The sequence below is a fragment of the Pipistrellus hanaki genome (assembly GCF_964339955.1).
Source record: "Pipistrellus hanaki genome assembly, chromosome: 7".
NCBI classification, from domain to species: Eukaryota; Metazoa; Chordata; class Mammalia; order Chiroptera; family Vespertilionidae; genus Pipistrellus; species Pipistrellus hanaki.
This window is the reverse complement of record NC_140509.1, coordinates 15,557,678-15,563,795: the sequence shown is the minus strand read 5'-3', so window position 1 is coordinate 15,563,795 and position 6,118 is coordinate 15,557,678.

The following is a 6,118-nucleotide window of genomic DNA, read 5'->3' as shown; positions in this document are numbered from 1 at the left end:
GACACTATTCATCATTTTTTTAAAAAAATATATTTTATTGATTTTATACAGAGAGGAAGGGAGAGAGATATAGAAACATCGATGAGAGAGAGTCATCGATCAGCTGCCTCTTGCACACCCCCTACTGGGGATATGCCCGCAACCGAGGTACATGCCCTTGACGGGAATTGAACCCGGGACCTTTCAGTCCCCAAGCCGACGCTCTATCCATTGAGCCAAACCGGTTTCGGCGACACTATTCATCTTTAACCTTAACCTGAATCTTTTTTAAAATGTTTTTATTGATTTTATCGCGAGAGGAAGGGAAAGGAGGAGAGAGAGAGAAACATTGATCAATTGCCTCCTGCACATCCACTATTGGGGATCAAACCCACAACCTGAGCATATGCCCTGACAGGGAATCAAACCAGTGACCTTTTGATGTATGGGACAACACTCAACTAGCTGAGCCACATCAGCCCATCTTATGATATAGGAACCACTATTATTTCCATTCTACTGATGAAGAAACTGAGACAGATTGTGACTTTCCCAAAGTCTCATAGCTAGTAAGTAGTGGAACCAGGAAGACCAGCTAGAGAATAGGGAGTCAGCCAGGCATGGCTCTGAATGGCAAATAAGGTGGGTTCAATTCCTGTTTTCCTAGATCCTTTCATCTGGACTCCACCAAAGTTGAATAGTTTTAGTTTTGGCTTTCTCCTTATTAAGCGAGAAAAGTAAAATAATTTTTCTTGAAATAATTTAAGACATACAAGGAATTTCAAAAGTAGTGCAGAGAATTTCTATCTACCCTTCACCTAGCCTCCCTAAATAACTTCTTGTATAGCCATAAACATTACCCAGATCTGGAAACTGACCATGTTATTAACCAAACCACAGACTTTACTCAGTTCACAGCAATTTTTACATGCACTTTTATAATTATTTCTTTTTGGTGTATAACACTATGACATTTTATCACTTGTAGGTTCATGTAACCACCATCATAATCCGAATACAGAACTGTTTCATCACCACAAAGACACTTCTTCCTGCTAATCTTATATGCCTTCCCGCTATCCTACACCCTGGCAACTGCTCTCCATCCCTGCAGTGATGGAGAGTGTTATTTGTCACGTAGAGAGTGTTATATAAATGGAATCATACAGTATGTAACCTGCTGAGATTGGCTTTTTCTTACTCAGCATAATTACCTTGAGACCTAACCAAATTGTTGAGTATATCAACAGTTTGTTGTTCATTTTTAACTGCTAAGGGGTGGTACCCCATGATAGGGATGCATGACAGTTTAACCATTCACACACTGCAGGACATTTGAACTGCTACAAGTAAAGCTGCTATGGTGGTCACTTGCATACAGGTTTTTGTGTGCACATACATTTTCATTACTTTGGGGCAAATACCCAGGTGTCTGATTGCTCAGCAGTATAGTGAATATATATTAATGTATGCTTAACTTCATAGAAAACTATCAAACTGTTTTCAAAGTGGTAGTACTATTGTATGTTTGAGAGCATATTGTTGTATTTTGTTTTTTATTAAAAAATATGTTATTTATAATGTTATTAAAATGTTTTTTATTTCAGTCATACTAATATGTAAACTTGAGTTTATAAAGTTTTGAACAAATGCAAGTAGGAATTTAAAATTAAAAGTCCTATTTCTCTAACAATTTTAATTACTACAATTGTATTTTTTCTTTAAATTTTTTTTATTTTATTGTAGTAAGAATACTTAACATGTGATCTACCTCTTAACAATTTTAAAGCATATAGTACCATATAATTGACTATAGATACAAAGTTATGCAACGTATGTTTAGAAGTAATTCACCTTGCATAACTGAAATTTATGCCCACTGTTGAGTAATTCTCCACTTTCTCCCTCTAGCCTCTGGCAAGCATAATTCTACTATTTGATTCTATAAATTTAACTATTTTAAATAGCTTATGTGAATGGAATTATGCAATATTTATATTTCAAGGACTGGCTTGTTTCACTTAGCATAATGTCATGAAGACACTGTTGTCAGAATTTTTTTTTATAAGTGTGAACAATATTCCATTATGTGTATATACCAGATCTTCCTTATCTATTTATCTGTCAGTTAATATTTAGGTTGTTTCCATATGTTGACTATTATGAATAATGCTGCAATGAACATGGGAGTGCTAATATCTCTTTGAGATCCTGATTTCAATTCTTTTAAATGCATACCCATAAGTGGAATTGCTGGGTCATATGATAATTCTATTTTTAATTTTTCAAGGAACTTCCATATTGTTTTTCATAGTGGCTGCACCAATTTACATTTCTACCCACAGTGTACAAGAGTTCCCCTTTCTCTACGTTGTCAACAACACTTGTTATCGTTTAACTTTTTGATAGTAGCCATCCTAACAGGTGTGTGGTAATATCTCACTGTGGTTTTGATTTGCATTTCTCTGAAGATCAGTGATGTTTAACATCTTTTTATATATCTGTTGGCCATTTGTATGTCTTCTGAAACGTCTATGCAACCTTTTAGCCCTTTTAAAATTGGTTTATTCATTATTTTTGTTTTGTTTTTGCTACTGAGTTGTAGAGGTTCCTTATATATTTTGGAAATTAACCCTTTGTGAGATAAATGATCTTCAAGTATTTCCTCCCATTCTATTCACTCTGTTGATTACTTTCTTTGTGGTGTAGAAGCTTTTAAGTTTGGTGTATAGCACATATCTATTTTTGCTTTGTTGTCTGTGCTTTGGTGTCATAGATGATTGTCAAGATCAATGTCAAGAAGCTTTTCTTCTATGTTTTCTTCCAGGAGTTTTATAGTTTCTAGTTTTATGGTTAAACCTTTGTTCCAATTTGAGTCGATTGCTGTGTATGGTGTAAGATAAGGATCCTATTTCATTGTGATATTTAGACAAGTCTTGATGCTCCTATTCTATTGTATGTAAGTTCTATCAGAAGAAAATTTGTTCAGCGGGCTCCAGGTCAGCATCAAAGAAAAGAGCTTAAATCACTCAGTATTTCCCACATGGTGTTCCAGGAAACTTCTAGTGACATGTACACTATTTCACAGAAAAGCTTCAGTAGGCCAACACATTTTTAAAAAGCTATATACTCTGCCCCTTTCCCACCATCCCTTTAATATTATAATGCTCATCAGTAACATATTAAAGGACTCTTAAAATCCTGTAATGAAGCTTCCCAAATTCACATGATCATGAAATAAACACACACACACACACACACACTCACACACACACACACACACACACATACACACATACACACACATAAACTTTAAAAAATTTTTTCATTTGTTTTTAAAAATTTCTATTGTCTCATAGAATAGTACTTTTCTACAGAGGTGAGTCTAGAGGACTCTGAGGTAGATCAAACGTTGTGGCATTCTACAAAGGACACTGGGTTGGGGCCAGAAGTCCTGGGCCTCCACTTACTGTTGGTTACAGCTAGAAAGGTCTGAGTACATCCGAGCCAACCATCAGAGTAAGGTAGTATCCCAGTGGCTCAAGAGGCCCTGAGAATTCCAGGAAAGCAGGAAGTGTAAGATGGACACTGTTACCAAGATCAGGTCAAACTTTGGATCAGAGACCAGTGTCCGGACATATAAAGAAGAAAATCAATACCAGGGAAAAGCAATTAAAAAGTGACAATTTGGTGCTGATAACTGAGGCAAGGCTTTGGCATAGCCAGACATTTCACTTTCACTTTCTCCTTGGCCAGAAACCAAATCCAGAGTCATAGGTGAGGCTTCAGGCCTGGCAGGAGCTAGGACAGACTCGGGAACTGTGGGAGTATGAGCCCAGGTTGAGCTGTCAAGTCAAGATAGAGACTGCAGGTCCATATGAGAGCCCAGCGGGGAGATGTATGATGGTGGGGTTCCAGAGGGTATGTGTCCCAGGGATCTAGAAGTTGTAGGTCACAAGGACAATTTCCAAGGCCTTATGATTTAAAATTCAGTGGTAGCTCCAAAGTGGGGTAGTGTGGGAGATCAGCCAATGCCCACAGAGCAGGATGTTATTATGAAGAAAGCTAGCAGCCTTTGAATGATTGGAAATAGAACCCATTAGTGATGGCTTGTGAGTGGGGGGATTAAAGACAAGGATTTTCAGCTGTAAGTACCCAAGCAACAGCATGTCTTCTCTAAGATCAGATCTATTCCTAGAGTTGGAGGCATAATTGAGGTTATAGATGAAGGTGAGAGGTAGATGGATGGCAGCCAAACAACACTGTATAATCAAGTCATAGAAAACCATGGACTACAGCTTGACCAGTTGAGCATTGACCCATGAACCAGGAGGTTAGGATTCCTGGTCAGAGCACATGCATGGGTTTCAGGCTCAATCCCCAGGAGAAGGTGTGCAGGAGGCAGCCAATGGATAATTCATCATTTAAAAAAATATATTTTTATTAAATTATTATATGTGTACAGATAATTCATCATTGATGCTTCTATCTATCTCTCTTCCTCTCTCTGAAATAAATCCTATATATATATATATATATATATATATATATATATATATATATATAGGATTATAGATATATATATATATATCTGTATGTATATCAGTAGCCAGTTTGGTTCAGTGGATAAAGCATCAACCTCACGGACTGAAGGGGTTCGATTCTGATCAAGGGCACATACAGTGGTTGCAGACTTGGTTGGGCACATGCAGGAGGCAACCGATTGATATGTCTCTCTCACATTGATGTTTCTTTGTCTCTCCCCCTCCCTCTCTCTCTCTCTCAAAAAAAAAAAAAAAATCAATGGAAAAATATCCTCAGGTGAGGATTAACAAAAACAATTAAAAAATAAAGTGGGTTTCTTAAAAAATAAACAAAAAACATTATTTATGAAAAACCATAGACTACAAATGAGAAAAACAGGTGAGTGAGCCACTGACTCAAATGGAGAGCTTATGGGTGAAAACAAGATGACATTTTGATGCAGGGGAACTGATACGTCCTGGAATAAGTTTCTTGATGAAATCCAAATCTAAATTTCCTAAGTATGATACTAGAGCTCTATCTTTTCAAACTCTTGCCAACATCATCTAAACTGGTCACTGAGTTATCTCCCTGAAGTCTGGATAACTTTTATTTTAGAGAAAAAAAATTATATATTTAAGAGCTCCAGATAGCTGTGGCCCAAGGACCAGAGTATTATGCAAATGCAAGGAACATTAGAGGTCATTTAATCACACTTCTCACTCCAAAGTTCTCTGTTGCATACTTTATTGCAATTCAAATTCATGACCCCTGGACCTTAAAAAAACATCCTCCCTCCAGCTCTGGGGCTCTGAAACCAGTCAAGTGCGAAGGGTAAAATTTTCATCTGCCAAACAAATGGGAGCAGTGGTGATAGCCAGAGGAGATAATGCCATGGCCATGTTTATCTGCACCACTCCAACCCAGCCGCCAATTGGCAACTCTGGGTTTCATTTCGAGATATGCAAATCTGCTTCAAAGTCTCAGCTACATGATTAAACAGCTCTTGTGCCATGAAGTGAACATTTCCAAATGTATTTCCCCAGGCACAGGTGCCTTGCTGCTACAGTCAACCTAGAGAAAACAATAACCTGAATAAAAATGATTTATCTGCATCACCATCCTTCCATTCCCATTAGCATTGGTAGTGTCGCATCAAGTGAAACAAATATATCAAAATAATAAGGTCTGGCCTAGTTTCTGTCCTGAGGACATTTTCTGGGAAAACAAATGTTTGCAAAGTAAATACTAATAAAGGTGAGTGCCTTGGATAAGATTGCTAATCTGACATATTTCTATAGCAAGGAACAGTCTTGGGTGGAGGCACCAGTCCTTAGTTTATAGAAGAAAATGCTGGATTTTGAAGGCTGTGTTCTCATAGATATGCCGTAAAAATTGAAAGTGCTGCAGTGAATCCAGGTGCTGGGAGAGACATCATCTGTCTACAGGACTCCTTCTCCCACCAGCTCTACTCCAACTGGGCCCCTCACCCCCTCAGTTCAATCAGTGCTGTCCTCCAAGATCTGAACTATGCTTAATTCCATATTTTCAATTTCTATTATTCCCTGCTCCCTCCTTTGTCCATCACATTCTTGGTCCAGCGACATGTACATTT